Source organism: Tupaia chinensis, unplaced genomic scaffold (assembly GCF_000334495.1).
Source record: "Tupaia chinensis unplaced genomic scaffold, TupChi_1.0 Scaffold000623_1, whole genome shotgun sequence".
NCBI classification, from domain to species: domain Eukaryota; kingdom Metazoa; phylum Chordata; class Mammalia; order Scandentia; family Tupaiidae; genus Tupaia; species Tupaia belangeri.
In genome coordinates, this window is record NW_006160143.1 from 1,363,295 (window position 1) to 1,382,129 (window position 18,835).

The following is an 18,835-nucleotide window of genomic DNA, read 5'->3' on the forward strand; positions in this document are numbered from 1 at the left end:
TCTTGTTTTATATGCTATAAAGAAGCTAAATATAATTGAATCTGTAAGCAACTATGTTGTAAAAATACTGTAAGAGCTAGAATAGATAGAGTAGGCCTTCCGGCTAGCCTGAATGGGGCCTCACATGGTTGTACTGGTTACTCCTACCACTGTTAAAGTTCTCTTGTGGATCTGTCACACTGGACCCAAGAGGGCTGCCTCCATGGACCCATCAGTGCTTTGGCCTATAAAAATAAACCAGGGAAGCCCCTCTGGATGATACTTCAGAGACAAGGGAGTAACAGCCCTGCTCTAGTCACTCTGGAGACTGACTAGTCTATGGATGGTCGAAGCTTGATGGACCTGTGGCCCTGCTTTGGTCACTCTGGAAGCTGATCAATTTATGCATGGCAGAAGATTGAGGATCAATCTCCCCAGGAAAGCATGCATGAGCTTTCCTGAGTGCTCCCAGACCATTTGTAATAAGCCCTTAATCATAACTCTTTTTTCTGTAATCACATACCTTTTTTGCTATAGGTCTGGCTGTCACAGCTTTGAGTGATTAGGAATGGTACAAGAGCTCCTGTTAGCATTTCCTATCTGTCATGTGTGGGAAGTCTCACCCCAGTTCAGTTCCTTTAGCTCAGGAGAGTCCCTTAACCATGTGGAATGTTCTCTTAGCAGTGCCTCCCGAGTGGCTGGAAAGGGATTTGTAAAACAGGATATTCAAGTCATTCCTCTGCTCCTCAGGTTAGGTATTGCTGCAGGTGTCAAGATTAGAGTTGGAGGTATAACCACTTCAACAATTTATTACCATAAAATGACCCAAGAACTAGCAATGGAATTGAGCAGGTGGCCCAAACCATGATACCCTCCAAGATCAAGTGGACTCAATAGCTGAGATTGTTCTATAAAAGAGGCAGGGGCTAGATCTACTGACAGCAGAAAAGGGGGGCTCTGCCTGTTCTTCAGGGAGGGGTGCTGTTTCCACACCAATAACTCAGGCATTGTCAGGAATATGGCCCAGCAGCTCTGTGACCAAATGGCCGGGAATAGACAGGCTGCTGCTGACTCCTGGGAAGATTGGAGCAGCCTCTGGCAATGGGCTCCTTGGCTCTTGCCCCTGTTAGGTCCCCTATTAAGGAGTTTCTGATTTTGACTTTTGGCCCCGTTTACTCAGTCCCCTTACCCGATTCATCTCCTGCAAGATGGAAGCCATTAAGTATCAAATGCTTGTTACTTCTGGACCTGGCACCCGGATACACCATGCACTTCACCACCAGGTTGACTCTCCTTAATGGATGTCCTAGGAGACTCAAAAAGGGGGTAATTATATGGATTCTGTTCTGTGGAGAATTATTTTGTTGTTATTTTTAATTTACATGAGTGCCTAACCAAATTTTGTTCTGCTTCTATAAACTGCTTGCAATGCTCTGGGAAAGTACTGTATCGTAACTGTCCTGGTCAGTTACTGTATCGTAACTGTCCTGGCCTCTGGGGCCAGCAGATGCAGACCACAGATAGCAAGATGACCCCAAGCGAGTTTGACTGGACTCTCTTGCACATGAGTGACTATGCCCAGTAGCTGCAGACCATGAGATCAGCCTAAGGCAGTTCAAACTGGACTTTCCCACGGGTGAAGGCCTTCTCCTCTCCCCCTGCTACATGATCCCTTATAAGCCTGCTGTCATGCTTGTTCTAGGCCCAGAGCTTGGAGTGCAAACTCTCTGGGTCCACCGGCGTAATAAACCTCAGTTCTCCCACTCTCCAAGTGGCGCTTTGTTTCTCGACAATCTATTTCTGCGACAAACCAACCTAACAAGCTTTGCAGAACTGAAATTTTGGTATATATAGAAAGGTGAAGAAAAATGAGGCTAAAAGGAACAAATAGGACCAGGTAATGAATGAACTTTGATCATTAATAGAGAAAATAAAAATATAAGTCTAAAAAATAGACCATAAGTTGAAATATTTATGTGATTTTGCATTATATATGCATACATTCTACACACATTTTTTTTGTTCTGATAATTATCCAGAAAAATACACAGAATAGGGGTTTTTTCTTAGTTCAATTGTTGCTGTTTAAATGAGGAGACATAGGAACCAGCAGATGGCATGATGGTTATGTCACTGGAATCCTGTGTAATAGACCGCAGTTGGAGTCTCAGACCTGGTGGCTTGAAACTCATGCCAGGGATGTGTGCGTGCATGCCCAAAATCCCAAGAGGGTAATAAAGAAGGGACTGCCGCATGGCCATCCCTCCTGGGGGGGGGTGATTTCTCACTTTCAGTCTCTCTGCCTCTCTCTGTTTCTCTAGTGAGTACACATGCCCTATGGCAAAAATCTAAAAACAGGGATCAGTGGATGGCATAATAGTTACATCACTAGACTTCTACATAGTTGATCACAGTTTGAATCCTGGACCCAGCAGCTTAAAACTCATGCCGGGCTCATGTGCATGCGTGCCCAAGATCCCAAGAGGAGACTAGAGGAGAAGGGATTGCGGTGTAGCCATCCCCCCTGAGGGGTGATTTATTGCTTTCTGTTTCTCTGTCTCTCCAGCGAGCACATGCGCCCTATAGCAAAAATCTCTTTTAAAAAATCTAAAAGTAAAAAAATGGCAGACAGAGTGACTGTTATAGGGACTCTGGAAAATGGGACAATTTAAGTGTGTGTGAATATCTGTATGGTTAAATATGTCGGTATTTACAGTTAAATTATTCGTCCTCACATATCCATTATTGACGTTTCCAGTAATCTTACAGGAGACAAATGTGGTTGGCTCTACAATACAGCTTCTTTCTCCTCCTCAATGGAATAAATACAATAACACTCACAGTGCTCTATTTTGCAGAGAATCTTGAGAAAAGGGATCTACACAGAATTGTCCATTCACTGGCTATGTCCTGGGTTGCACCTGTGTAGACGAGACAACTTGAGGCTTTCCAGGGAGCAGTAGATCTCTGGTAGAGTGAAGAACACACATGGGTACAAGAGACAGAGAGAGAGCAAATAATGCCAGGGGATATGAGACACAGCTAGATTAGAGACACATGTTCAATTAGACCTGCCTCTTAAAGACAGGAAGATTGCATGTTATGAGAAAGTCCTGAACAATAGACAATGTCATACAACTCACCCTAACAAAGCCTAAAACTAGGTTCTGACATGAGTCAAGAAATTGTGTCCTGCCCAGTAAGAGACTAGAGAAACATCTTGGGACTTACATAAATTCTCTCTAACAAAGCCCAACACCAAACTCTGACATGAATCAGAACAAAGTCAGAGTTACAAATAAAACTACCATATTATTCAGCAACCCCACTCCTTGGTATCGACCCAAAGGACAGAAGAATGCTTAATCATAAAAGTGCTTTCACATTTATGTTTATTGCAGCATTATTCACAATTGCTAAGACATGGAACCAGCCAAAATGTCCACAAACAAGGAAATTCCCTGGAGCCCAGCCCAGTGGTACAGTCAGTTGCAAACTGAACTGCAGTGTTTGAGGAAACATGGTCAACCACAGTTTAGATTCCTGGAATAAATCTGAAAACACATGGAGTGCATGTGTGCTTGTCCAAGATCCCACAAAGCTGGCAGGCTGGGGAAAGGGAATTGCAGTATAATGAGACACTGTCAAAGTTGTTTTTCTCTCTCCCTTTTCCTCTTTCTTTCCCTCTTCCTCTCTCTCTCTCCCTCTCCCTCTCTCTCTCTCTCTCTCTCTCTCTCTCGCCCCCTTCTCTGTTTCTCTCTAGACATACTTTCTATCATAAATAAAGTAACTAAACTTTTTAAAACAGAAAATACCTTAGCCAATGTATCAGAAAGTCATAATAATCCATAAATGCACCTCATTAGAAAACTTCAAAATTATAAAGCAAGAACTAATAACATTAAATGGAGAATAAAGCAAATCAATAATTATAGTTACATAGTTAAACCTATGATTCAATAGTTGATAGAATAAGAAAACAAAATCAGAATATTCAAAAACTTAGCACTGTCTTCAACAAATACGACCTAATTTTCACTTAAGGAATACTGTAAAAATAGAAAAAGTCTGCACGTCCTCTTAAAGTACTCATGGAATGCTAGTTAAGAGAAATATATGCAGGGACTTAGAGTAAGTTTTCATAAAATTCACACCTGGAATCTTAGCCTGTATTTTGTGACTATAACAGGACTAAATCAGACATCAAAAATTAGATATTTACCAATGAAACAGATAATAGATCCCAAAAATAAACTCTAAAACATACACCCCACTGATTTTTGACAAAGAAACCACTCACTCCAGTGGGAAAAGGAAAGCTTCTTTAGCAAATGGTGCTGGAAAAACTGGATAGCCACCAGCAGAAAAATGAATCTGAACCCTTACCTCTAACCATTGATAAAAATCTACTCAAAGACCAAAGATCTAAACTGAAGGTCTCAAACTATAAAACTACTGATGGAAAACACTGGGGAAACTCTGGGAGACAATGGGGTAGACAAAGACTTCTTAAATAAACCCCCCCAAAGAACAGTCAATAATCGCAAAAGCAGACAAGTGGGATTACATTAGGAAGTTTCTGCATGACAAAAGACACAGTAATTACTGTGAATCAACAGCCCTCAGAATGGGAGAATATTTTTGTAAACTAAGCTTCAGATAAGGAACTGATAACCAAAATTCACAGGGAGGTGCACATCAAAACCAAAATGAGATACTACCTAACCTCAGTCAAAATGAATAAGATTTAAAAAAAAAAAAGATAAATGCTGGTGAGGATGGGGTGAAAGGGGAACTCTCCTACACTGCTGGTGGGAATGTAAACTGGTTCAGCCACTGTGGAGAACAATATGGAGATTCCTCAAAGATCTACAAATAAAACTACCATATTATTCAGCAACCCCACTCCTTGGTATCTGCCCAAAGGACAGAAGAATGCTTAATCATAAAAGTGCTTTCACATCTATGTTTATTGCAGCATTATTCACAATTGCTAAGACATGGAACCAGCCAAAATGTCCACAAACAGAAGAATAGATTGAAACATTGTGGCACATATACTCCCTGGAATACTACTCAGCCATAAAGAACAAGAGCCTGGTTTTTGACAGGGTGGATGAATATGGAAGATTCATCCAAGACCCAGTCATGGCATTCAATATTGAGATTGCATTATGCAGACTGCTGGCAGATGGAAGGCCAGTCCATGATACTAGCCACTGCCTGATTCCATTTATTTGTCATCTAAGGGTTGCAATTATGCATATTGTAGCCTTTGTCCAGTATAGAAGAAAAACTGCAGAAGAAAATACTCATTGAGCTCTTGAACTTGTTTTGGAATTTGAAGATTCATTGTGTCATGGTATGAGTTCATTACTCACTTGTGCTTTTGTTTGAATGATACTAAGAGACAAGAGTATTCATGAAACACAGCCCTAGAAATAACAGATCTTAGTCAGAGACCAGAGAAAAACTAGAACAAAATTAATTCCCAAATTCTCTAAGAAGAATTTTCAGAAAAGTAACAATTTATGCCTCTGTTATCCTTCAACTATGTCAAATATTAGTAACTATGTGAGTGTGGCATATACTATCAAATCCACAAGCAACTTTACAGTCCTCTGTTAGGGAGGTACAGTCAACTTCAGTTATGCATCATTTAGTGAGAAGATACATTCTTAAAAATGCACTATTAGGCAATTTTGTCGTTGTGGGGACATCAGAGTGCACTTAGACCAACCTGGATGGTACAGCCTACCACACCTGTTCTACACAGCATAGCCTACTGCTTTTTGGGGGGAGAGAGGTTTTTGCCACACGGTGCGTGCGCTCGCCAAACAGACAGAGAGAGACAGAGACAGAAAGCAAGAAATCACCCCCCGGGGGGGTGGCCACGCCACAATCCCTTCTCCTCCATTCTCCTCTCAGGATCTTGAGCACACACTCACATGTGCCCAGCATGAGTTTTAAGCCACCGGGTCTGGGACGCGAACTGCGGTCAACTACGTGGAAGGCCAGCGACATAGCCATTACGCTAACTGCTGGTCCCTATGTGTGATAACGTCTTGTCCCACTGGAAGGGCTGTGATGAACATAAAAAAAATACAAGATTAAATCAAGCATAAGAAAACCATGATACAATTCTTTTTTTTTTTTTTTAGTTTTGCTGTAGGGCTCATGTGTCTAGAGAGAGAGAGAGAGAGAAAGAGAGAGGGAGAGAGAGAGAGAGAAGGAGTGACAAATCACCACAATCCCTTCTCTAATCTCCTCAGAATTTGGGGCATGCCCATACATGTGCCCAGTGCAATTTTCAAGTTGCTGGGTCCAGAACTGGAATTATGTAGTCAGCCATGTGGGATCCAGCATCTAACCTCCACACCATCTGCTGGCCCAAAAATGATACAATTAAGAGACATGTAACACTTATCACACATCCAATTGTTTAAAATACATAATACCTGAAAATGATAATAAACTGACTATACATGAGCTATATGAGACCGATGACAGCATAGCATGGCATGATGTTTTATAATATTTTTTGTTGTAAAAAGAAAGAATACAATATTTTTTGTTGTAAAAAGAAAGAATATTTTTTGTTGTAAAAAGAATAGCATAATGGCTATGTGGCTGAACTCCCATGTAGCCAACAGCGGTTCAAGTCCCAGACCCGGTGGCTTAAACTCACGCCAGGCATGTGTGAGTGTGTGCCCAAGATCCCGAGAGGAGAATGGAAAAGAAGGGATTGCGGCGTGGCCATCCCCGCTACGAGGTGATTTCTTGCTTTCTATCTCTCTGTCTCTCTCTGTCTTTCTGGTGAGCACATGCGCCCTATAGCAAAAACCTCTCCAAGAAAAAAGAAGGAATACAACCTAAAAATAACAATTGAAAGTAAGACACAGTAAATATATAGACTAGTAACATAGTTGTTTATTTTCAGTTTCAAGTATTATGTACTCTATATAATTATATGTGTAATAATTTTTTTATAAGTCTTTGCTATAGGGTGAGTGTGCTCACCAGAAAGACAGAGAGAGAGACAGAGGGACAGAAAGTGAGAAATCACCACCAGGCCAATGGCCATGCTGCAATGCCTTCTCCTCCATTCTCCTCTCAGGATCTTAGGCATGCATGCACTCACTCCCACTGTGAGTTCAAGCCACTGGATCCGGGACTTGAACCGCAGTTGACTACATGGGAGTCCAGCAACATAGCCATTGCACCAACTGCTGGTCCCTATGTGTGATAATTTTTAAGAGTAACAATGTCCAAGGTACAAGTATTATGTACTCTAAACAATTATATGTGTGATTTTTTTTTTTTTTTTGGAGAGGTTTTTTCGCTATAGGGCGCGTGCGCTCGCCAGACAGACAGAGACAGAGAGACAGAAAGCGAGAAATCACCCCCAGGAGGGATGGTCACACGACAGTCCCTTCTCCTCCATTCTCCTCCCGGGATCTTGGGCATGCACGCACACGCGCCAGCATGAGTTTTAAGCCACCGGGTCTGGGATGCGAACCGCGGTTGACTATGTGGAAGGCCAGCGACATAGCCATTACACTAACTGCTGGTCCCTATGTGTGATAATTTTTAAGAGTAGCAACGTCCTAGGTTTATTTACACCAATATCATCACAAACCATGAGTAATGTATTGTACCATGGATGTTGCAATGGCTATGACAGCAATAGGAATTTTTAAATTCCATTATAATCTTATGGGACCGCCGTTGTATCTGCAATCTATTAACCTCAATGGGGCTAGGAGGTATGTGGCTGCATTGGTCATAAGAGATACCTCTGCCATAATCTCCTCCTACCTCTGCCACTCTATAAACAGATATGAAGGACAAGTGGTTGATGGACTACCTTAATATCTGAACCTAATTTAAGCATGTTTGAGGGGGCCAGTTGATGGTGTAGTGGTTACGTTGCTGCACTCCACACGGCCAGTTGTGGTTCGAGTCCCAGACTCACTGGCTTGAAACTCACGCTGGGCACATGTGGGTGCACGGCCAAGATCCTGGGAGGAGAATGGAAGAGAAGGAATTGTGACATGTCCATTCTCCCAGGTGAGTGGTTTCACACTTTCCCTCTTACTGTCTCTGTCTTTCTCTCTTGCTCTCTCTCTCTCTCTCTCTCTCTCTCTCTAGTTGATGAGGGTATGCACCCTAAAGCAAAATCCTCTAAAAAATTTAGGCAGGTTTGGTATCTACTTCACCCACATGTTAGTCTGCTGGTTAAGAAAGTACTAATATTGGTTCTTTAGCTACAGATATTTAAGAAAACATAAATTGGGAGCAGTAGAGGACATAGTGATTACAACACTGGACTCCTACATAGGCAACAGTTTGAGTCTTAGACTTTGTAGCTTGAATATCTTGCCCAGCAAGTGTGCATGCCTGCCCAAAATCCCAGGAGAACAGAGGAAAAGGAATTGGGGTATATTGGGGTATAGCCATTCCTTCTAGGGGGTGATTTCTCACTTTCCCTTTCACTTCCTTTTTTTGCTTCTTTCTGGCAAGTGTGTACATCCTATAACAAAAATCTAAAGAAAAAAAAAAGAGAGAACAGTAGGAAAGAAAATGTAAATTAATAATGACTTAGCCCTATTTTTAAACAGTTTTTATCATTTTTAATTGACATGCAATAATTATTCTTATTTATGGGGTACAATATAATTTTTCACTGAGTTCACATTTTAAAAAATTGCCAGAGGATATGTGCATGGCCTGAGAGATGAGAGTGGGAGGGGAGTGGAGAAGCACTCCCAGCAGGAGATGGCCAGGCTGCAATCCCCTCTCCTCCTATTTTTCATCTTTAGAGATTAAGGGCACACACATCACATGTACCTGGCATATTTCTCAAACCATCGGGTCTAGGACTTAAACCATGCAGTCGGTCATGTGGCATCTAGCTGTTTTAACCACCATGCCACAGAGTGGTCTCCAATATAATTTCTTCAATATATGAATGCAAAAATGTAATGATCAAATCATGTTAATTAGTATATCCATCACTTCCAACAGTTAGAGTTACTTTGTGCTCAGAATGTTCAAAATCCTCTCTTCTATCTTCCTGACCCACTGAGCAGTTCTCTTCCTCTGATAACTCAGCCAGCACATTGTGACTCAGATGTTTACAGGAAGAGAACAGTTTCGTTTCTCTGGCTAAGAAAAATCCAAGCTGAGAGCATTGAAGGGAGGAGTCTCAAAATTGTTTCTAACTCCTGTCTCCCTGAAGGACAGCTCAGTGTGAGATAATCAACCCTAGTCAAGTGCAGTGACTCTAATCAGTGCCACCGGTCCTAGTTACCTTTGGAAATACTTCATCTTCTTAGCATTTCAGGAGATTATAACAACCTACATTGTGTTTCTGAGAGCTTTTCAAATTTATCTTCCATATCAAGCACAAGAATTGAGTCCTGCACTTCTTAAAGTCTCCAGATCTGGACAACTGTTGAAGAAATTTCCAGGAAGGTGAGTCCTATGGGCATTTCTTTTGTAAAGATCCAGAAACTTGCTTCAAATCCTCATGATCACAAGGGGGAAATCTAGCACTTTTACTTCTGGGTGCTAGGTGAAGGGAATAGGGCAGGTATTGAGAAAAGTGAAAACCATACTTTCTAGATTCTAGTCCTTCTTTACTTAGGAGGATACTAGACATCTTTAATTCCACCACAGCTGGGGTCTGAAAAGAAGGAAATGCACTGTGACCATTGTAGGTTTTTAAATCAATTGTCTGAGTATATACTCACATAGTTGATACTTGGACTAGGACTTTGGTTTTCTTGACTGGAGAGAGTATAGGAAACACAATTGCTGTGGTGGGGGCTTGGGTAAAAGACAAAATGGTGACATAAACAATGTGCCGTAAAATAATATTACATAAAAATCACATTTTGAGAGCCAGCCGGCAGCACAATGGTGAAGGGGCTAGATTCCCACGTGGCTGACTGCAATTGGAGTCCTGGACCAAACGACTTAAAACTCAAGGCAGATATGTGTACGTACATGCCCAAAATCCAGAGAGGAGACTGGAGGAGAATGGAGGGGCATGGCCATCCCCAATGGGACAGGGGGGTAGGAGAATGATTTCTTGCATTCTGTCTCCTTGACTCTCCATCTCTCCAGTGAGTGAAGGAGCCCTATAGCAAAAATCTCTCTCAAAAAAAAAATTACATTTGGACATAGAGCAATATTACAGGGTATTATCCCAGTTTTATAAGAGAGAACAAATACACACAGCAGTAAAAACTATCTCAGTTGCACAAAACAGTTATTCAAATATATGGTGTCTTATTTCTATACATATGCTTAACTTTTACTTCAACTTTATTCTACACCAAATGTTAAAGGCAGCATTTCAGTCATTTTGGGACCTCATCCTGCTTTCCTCTGAATCAGAGACAAACTTTAGTTGTAAAATTTTGTAAGAAAAATATGTTGGAGTTCAGTAAATCTATGCTGACCTTCTGGAATGCTTTGGTTTTTCTGTAGAGCCTTAGTACATTGATATTTCATGAGGCTTAGAGAAGAATGTAAAGTTATAAACATTGATTTCATAATTTCCTAAATATTAGATGAAGAGTTTTGTATAAACTTGTTAACTGTGATGGTTGATTTTTTTATCTAATTATGTTCTGATCTTTTTCCTTCCTTTTATCAGTAATTAAGATATGTTAAACTCTAGGGACCAGCAGATGACATAATGGTTACATTACTGGACTCCCATATGGTTGACCATGGTTTGAGTCCCAGATGCAGAGCTTTAAACACATGCCAGGTCCATGTGCTTCTGTGCCCAGAATCCCAAGAGGAGACTGGAGGTGAAGGGATTATGGGTTGGCCATAAACACCTTTTATTCTGTTTCTTTCTTAAAAAAAATTTATTTCATTTTCTTTTATACATTCAATCACATTATTTACCTTACAAAGTGAATATTTCAATATGTGAACATTTCTCCCTAGTCCAGTTGATAAAACTGTAAAATTATCTTCAACAGACAATATCACATTTCTTTGTCCCATTAATGCTTTGCCTCTCTATTTTTCTTCTAAATGCCCTTCCTCAGACTCTACTCTTTCACATACACTATCTGGTATTTGCATCCATTTATTGTGTTTCCATATCCCTTAGTCAATCAATTTCAGTCATAGAGTATGGACACTCGATATATATTAAGTGGGGACATACAATGTCTCTCCTTCATAGCCTGGCTTGCTTCACTCAGCAGTAAATCTTCCATATTCTTCCACTTTCTGTTAAAACAGTGAGACACTGGGGTAGGCAAAGACTTCTTAAATAAGACCCCCAAAACACAGTTGATAATCCCCAAAATAGACAAGTGGGATTACATCAGACTAAGACGTTTCTGCATGCCAAAAGACACAGTAATTAGTGTGAATCAACAGCCCTCAGAATGGGAAAATATTTTGATTCTCTGTTTCTATGAGCTCAGATTTCTTCAGATCCCATATGTAAGTAAGATCATGCAGTATTTCTCTCTCTATGCCTGGCTTATTTTACTAAACCTAATGTTCTCTAGGTTCACCCCTGTTAATAGATACAAAGAATGTCATGATTTGCTTCTTTTTATAGAATTTTTTTTTCTTTTTGCTATAGGGCGCGTGCGCTCGCCAGAAAGACAGAGAGAGACAGAAAGAGAGAAATCACCCCCTAGGGGGATGGCCATGCCACAATCCTTTCTCCTCCATTCTCCTCTTGGGATCTTGGGCACGCACGCACAAGCGCCCCACGTGAGTTTAAGCCTCCAGGTCCAGGACTCAAACTGCGGTAGACTACGTGGGAGTCCATAGCCATTATGCTAACTGCTGGTCCCTAGCATATTTTCTTGACTCATTCATCCATCAGTGTATATTTAGATTGACTCTATATCTTGGCTATCATCAAAAATGCTGTTTCGAACGTGGGAGTACAGATACTTCATTGAGATCCTGATTTCAATTTCTTTGAATGTATATCCAGAAGTGGTATTGCTGGATACATTTAATGTTATCTCTTTTATTATGTTGATTTTTCTTCCATTAACTATGCTATCTTTTTATTGATTATCTCCTTTGCTGCACAGAAATATTTTAATTTAATGTAATCCAACTTGTTCATTTTTATTTTTGTTGCCTGCATTTTTAGTGTCAAATCTAAAACATAACTTCTGAGACTAATATCAGAGATATTTCTCCAATGTCTTCTAGGAATTTTACATTTCCAGGTCTTACGTTGATGTCTTTAATCCTTTTGAATTGATTTTTGTGTACACTGTTAGAGAAGGGCCCAATTTAGTTTTTTAAATGTAGATATCTAGTTTCTCCAAACTATTGAAATGTCTTTTCTTTCCCCATTCTGTATTCTTTTCATGTTTTCTGAAAATTGGTTGACTGTGTATATATGAGTTCATTTCTCAGCTCTCTTTCATGTTCTGTTGATTAATGCATCTGTTTTAATGCCAGTACCCATATAGTTTTGATTACTGCAATTTTGTAATATAGTTTTAAATCAGGACATATGATGCTAAGAATTACTTTAACTGTTCATTGTGGATCCATACACATTTTAGAATTTTTTTAATTCTGTGAAAAATGCCATTAGAATTTTTATAGATACTGTATTCAAATTTGTAGATGTATGCACATCTTAACACCATTAACTATTACAATCCATGAACATGTGATAGCGTTCCATTTGTTTGTGTTGTTACAATTTGATCAAGATTTTATTATCGGGAACCAGCAGTTAGCATAATGGCTATGTCGCTGGACTCCCACGTAGTCGACCACGGTTTGTGTCCCGGATCCGGTGGCTTAAACTCACGCCGGGCACGTGTGCGTGCGTGCCCAAGATCCCGAGAGGAGAATGGAGGAGAAGGGATTGCGGCGTGACCATCCCCCCGGGGGGGGGGGATTTCTCGCTTTCTGTCTCTATGTCTCTATCTGTCTGGCGAGTGCACACACCCTATAGCGAAAATCTCTCCAAAAAAAAGATTTCATTATCTTCAGAGAGCTGATATTTCATCACTAATAAAACCATCTGCTGTGGTTAAATTTATTTTTTAATTATTTTACTTTTTGATGCTATTATAAATAGGATTGTTTTCTTTAATTATTTTTTAAATATTTTGTTGAAGTATTTGTTTTTTGTACATTAGTTTCTGTATCCTAAAACTGTACTGAATTTATTAGTTCTGTTTTTTTTGAAGGATTCTTTGGCGTTTTCTACACACAAAATCATGTCACCTTCAAACAAATTCAATTTTACTCCTTCCTTTCCAGTTTGTACATATTTTATTTTTCTTGCTTGATTGTTATGTCTAGAACTTTAAGTACTATATGAAATAGAGGTCATGAGAATAGACATCCTAGTCTTGCTCCTGGTCTTAGAAGAACAGCTTTCAACGTCTCACTATTGAGTGTGATGTTAACTATAAGCCTGTCATATGTCACCTTTATTTAGTTAGGTATATCCTTCTATTCCTAATTTATTGAGAGTTTCACCATAAAAAGATGTTTAATTTTATCAAATGCTTTTTGGCATCCATTGAGATGATAATGTGGTTTTTGTTCTTTCTGTTGATGTGGTGTATCATACTCATTGTTTTGAGAATGTTGAACCATTCTTGCACCCTAGAAATAAACCCTTTTTCTACCATGGTATCAGTTTTTTTTTTTAATATTCATTTATTTAATTCATTTATAGTATGCCACAGGGCACATGTTACCACCAGAAAGAGAGAAAGAGAAAGTGAGAAAGCAAGCTGTCAAGTCCGGAACTCAAACCAGGGTCAAGCATGTGGAAGTACAGCATCTCAATCACTGTGCCACCTGCTGTCCCCTTAGGTCTTTTTAATGTGCTGTAGAAGTTGTTTTACTAGCACCCTGTTAAGTAGTTTTGTGTCTACATTTATCAGGTATATTGGCTTATAATTTTCTATTACTATGGTGTCCTTGGCTTGTTTTGATAGCAGAGAAGTGCTTAGCCTTGTAAAATATATCTAAAAGTGTATCTTTTTCTCAGATATTTTTGGAAGAATTATAAAGATTAGCATTAATTATCCTTTAAATGTTTGGTAGAATTCACCATTGAAGTCATCAAGAATGTGATTTTTCTTCAATAGGAGATTGTTTTTTAATTACTAATTCAATCTCTTTCATTAATAATGCTCTGTTTAGATTTCTGTTTTGTCATGATTAGTATTGGTAGGTTGTATGTTTTTAGAATTTTATCTGTTTTTTCCTACTTTATACAATTTTTTGGTGAATAATTTCTCATATCAATCGCATAATCCTTGTCTTTCTCTGGTATCGATTGTACTTTCTCTTTTTCCATTTCTGATTTTGTTTGAGTCTCTTCTTTTTTGTCTTAGTTTTGCTACAGATTTTTCCACTTTTGTTTATCTTTTCAAAAAATGTAACTCAACTTCATTGATATTTTCTATTTTCTAGTCTCTACTTATTTCTATTCTGACCTTTCTATTTCATTCCTTTTAACTTTGGTCTTAGCTTGTTGTTCTTTCTCTAGTGCATATTTTTATTTTCCTTTCCTTTTTTTTTGTGTTATTTATTATTATTTATACATTCAGTGATTATACATCATTTAGTTTGTAAGGAGATTTTACCCAACATGATATACACCACACAACAAACAAGTTGAGACTACTATACACAACATCACCAATAGGCAACAAACCATATCTGGGTAACACAATGTCTTACTTCTCCATATTTTCCCAAATTTCCCTTCCCACACTGTGCCCCTCTCCCACTCTCCTTCCACTTTCTCCACAGTGTCCATAACAATTTTTAATGCTTTTATGTCCTCCCGTCTTTCAGTCTCTAGTTCTTTGAGATGTAAAATTAGGTTATTTATTTGACATATTTTGTGTGTTTTTTTAGGTAGGCTATTACATAAACTTAATCAATAAATTCCCTTTCTAGAACAGCTTTTGCTGCTTCACATAAGTTTTGGTTTGTTATATCCGTTTTTATTTGTTTTAAGATACTTTTAGGTTTTCCCTTGGATTTCTTCTTTAATTCATTGGTTGTACAAAATGTTTAATTTTCACATATTTAAAATTTTTCAGTTTTCATCCTGTATTTGATTTCTAGTGTCATACCATTGTTCTTAGAATGATTCTGGAGGGTCAAGCAGGTGGTGTGGTGGTTAAGGCACTTGATTCCCACATGGCCGACCATGATTCAAGTTTTGGGCCTAGTGGCTCACTTTCTTACTTTTCCTTTTCCTCTCTCTGTTCAAATTAAAAAATAAATAATAATAACAAAATAAAATTGATAATTTTTTAAAAGAATAAGAAATGAGTCTAGATATGATTTTAATCTTAAATTTATTAAGGCTTGTTTTGTGTCTAATAATAGCCTTAGAAAATGTTTAATGTGTATTTGAGAATAATATGTATTCTGCTGCTGTTGAATGGGATGTTTTATGTATGTTGGTTATATAGATTTAAAGTATGGTTCAAATTCCATGTTTTCTTGTCTATGTTTTTGTCTGTATGATGTATTTATTCCTGAAAGTTGGGTATTGCATTCTATTACTATTACTACAGTGCTGTCTCTCCCTTCAGATCTATTAATATGAGAGGACTTCAAAAATTTTGTGGAAAATGGAGTTAAAATTAGTTTATTATTATTTTAGATTGTTGCCATGGGGCATGTACACTCACTGGAGACAAATAGAGACAAAGAGAGAGAAAGTGAAAAATCACCACCCAGAGGGGATGGTCATGCCTTAATCCCTTCAATCTGTTCTTGGGATTTTGAACACACATGCACATGGGCCCTGCATGATTCTCAAGCCATTGGATCCAGTACTTGAACTGTGGTTGGCAATGTGGGAGTCTAGTGCTTTAACCACCATGTGACCTACTGGCCCCTAAAATGAGTTTATTTTGGTATAAAAAAATAGAAATATGTACATAATTTTTTATGTTTTCTTTTTTCTGGAGAGGTTTCTGCGATAGGGTGCATGCACTCACCAGCAAGACAGAGAGAGACAGAGAGACAGAAAGCAAGAAATCACTCCCCCCCCGGGGGGATAGCCACGCCACAATCCCTTCTCCTCCATTCTCCTCTCAGGATATTGGGCACGCACGCACACGTGCCTGGCATGAGTTTAAGCCACTGGGTCCAGGACTCAAACCGTGGTCTACTACATGGGAGTTCAGTGACATAGCCATTACGTTAACTGCTGGTCCTCATAGTTTTTTATATACACATTTTGCATGAACTTTTTGAAGATGCCCATATTCACTTTATGTGTTTAAGTGCGCCAATGTTGGGTGCATATATATTTACAGTTGTTATATCTGTTTGATATATTGATCTTTTTCATCATATAATAACCTTTTTTACTTTTTTTACAATTTTTGTCTTAAGATCTTATTCAAATATAGCTCCCTATGTTTTCATATTTTCGTTTGCAAAGATTATCTTCTCCCATCTCTTCACTTTCAGTCTACGTTTTTATGTATGTCCTTAAAGCCAAAGTGAATCCCCTGTAGACAGCATATTTGGAATTTTAAATTATTCATTCACCCACTGTATGTATTTTGATTAGAGAATTAATCCATTTGTGTTCAAAGCAATTATCAATAGTTTAGTAATACCTATTCCCATTTTGTTAATTATTTCCTGGATATTATATAAACTTTGTGATTCTTTCATGCCTGCTTTCTTCCTTTTTTGATTAGGTGATATTCTCTGGTGGTATACTCTGATTCTTTGCTCTTTATTTTTTGTGTGTGTGGCTATAGGTTTTTATCTTATGGTTACCAAAGACTTAAATAAAACCTAGCTACAGCAGTCTACTTTAAGTCAATAACAACTTAACTTTATTCACATTCACACACACACACACACACACACACACACACACACACACACACACACACACACACACACACACACACACACGCACACACACATCTGTTCTTTTATTCCTCCCAACATTTTGTGTTTTAGATGTCACAATTTACATTTTTAAATTATAGAACCACATATTACTGTAGTTATTGTTATTTTTAACATTTTTGTCTTTTTATCTTTATGCTAGAGTTGTAAGTTATTTAAATATTATTATTATTATAGTATTGGAGTATTCTGAATTTGATTCTACATTTATCTTACCAGCATGTTATACTTTCATATGGCTTTATGCTATGTATTAATCCTTCTTATTTCATCCCTTTGGCATATCAGGTAAGGCAGTTCTAGCAGTGATGAACTTCAATTTTAGCATGCCTGAAAATCCTTTTCTTTCTCTTATTCTCATTTCATTGTCAGGTATTCTTTGTTGGCAGGTTTTTGTCTTTATTTCTTTCAGAACATATCATTTCACTATCTCCTAAACTGTGAGGTTTCTGCTGAGAAATCCACTTAAAGTCTTACGGAGTTTCTCTTGTTTAGAAAGGAACATATTTTTTCTTGCTGCTTTGGAAAGTGTTTCTTTTTCTTTCTTCTTTTCTTTGTTTTTATTTTTTAATTTAAATTCCATCATCATACTCTCTATAATGCACAATATAGTTTTTTAACATAAGCATGTAACCTATGACACTAGAGTTAAGGGTATTACCAGATACATATTTTTTGACATTTTACATTATTTTTCTGTTATTTTTTTTTTCCTTTTGTCACTGATACCCATCCTCTACCATCTTACTCCCCTCCCTTGTACTGTCTCTTACCTGAAGATATGAGAGTAGGGAGGTAAGTGTAGATACTGGAAATTCTCTCTTTTTCTCTGATGTTTGACAATTTGATTATGTGAGTGGGTGTGAGGATACCAGCCAGGTAATATACAGTGGTTCTGGCCCCAGTGAAGGTGCAGCAATGTAGTCTCCATGCAGTTCTGCCAACTTGTATCAGTATTAACCAAGATATAAGGGCTCTCAGAAGCTGAGTCTGTGATCATCTGCAGCAGTAGTGAGTGCTGTTGGGGTTCTTTACTGGTAAAGGCTGCTGGAGACCTCCTGATCTTCTTTTTTAGCATGGGAGAAGTTGTGGTCAAAGTGTTCCTTCTTGGTGTTGGTCCAGTTTATAGGCACTCTTGTGCTGATAATGGCACTAGGGTCTGATTCCCACAGCTTGGGCATATGGAGAGTGTCCATTACTCCTGGGATGGGAGTCTATGTACACCTGCTGTAGTGATCTCTGGTGTTCATGTTGTAGACACTTGCAGAGTGGCTACAGAGTCCAAAGTGTGTCCATGCATAAGGCAATAGAAACTTTTTCATCTGGGGCCTGGGCTAGCCTGCAGTACTGGTGGCTCTAGTGTCTGATGCACAGGCATGCTCAGTACAGCCATGGAGTCCAGATTTAGTGTGGACAGATATGTGCTGCACAGCCACAGATCACATCCCTGGCACATGTGGGTGTTGTGGGTGTTAGTGGTCCCAGTTTTAAGGCAACATAAGAGTGGCTTCTTCTTGGGACAGGAGGTGAGATGGGGTAGATAGAGGCATAGGATTTTCTTCCTTTCCAGTGGTCTACAAAGGTGATGGCTATTGGTTATCTCAATGGCAAAAAAGGCACACATTAGCCACATCAAGAGAGTCAGGAACCCACAATAAGTCAGAACCCACATGCAGTCATCCCATAATAGGTTTAGCCCCCTAAAGGTTGGGAAGAAGAGCCAAGGACTTTGAACCTACACAGCCCACATTCTAAACACTGAACGTTGCCTGTTTGCAGACATCCTTCCACCATATACAACCTTACCCAACTTGGTTATCATTAATAGGGAAGAATTTTTTAGATCTTTCTAGTGCAGCAATTCTTAACCAACTAGTGATTACGATTCCTCTTTGTCACACACACCTAAGCACAC

At 38.8% G+C, this 18,835-nt stretch overlaps 1 protein-coding gene across 1 annotated transcript in view; it reads left to right on the forward strand.

The window, feature by feature from the left end:
• The window catches only part of LOC102472196 (gamma-interferon-inducible protein 16), a 91,026-nt gene that overhangs the window by 58,240 nt on the left and 13,951 nt on the right, over nucleotides 1-18,835 (forward strand). The gene's annotated exons all lie outside the window — the stretch shown is intronic.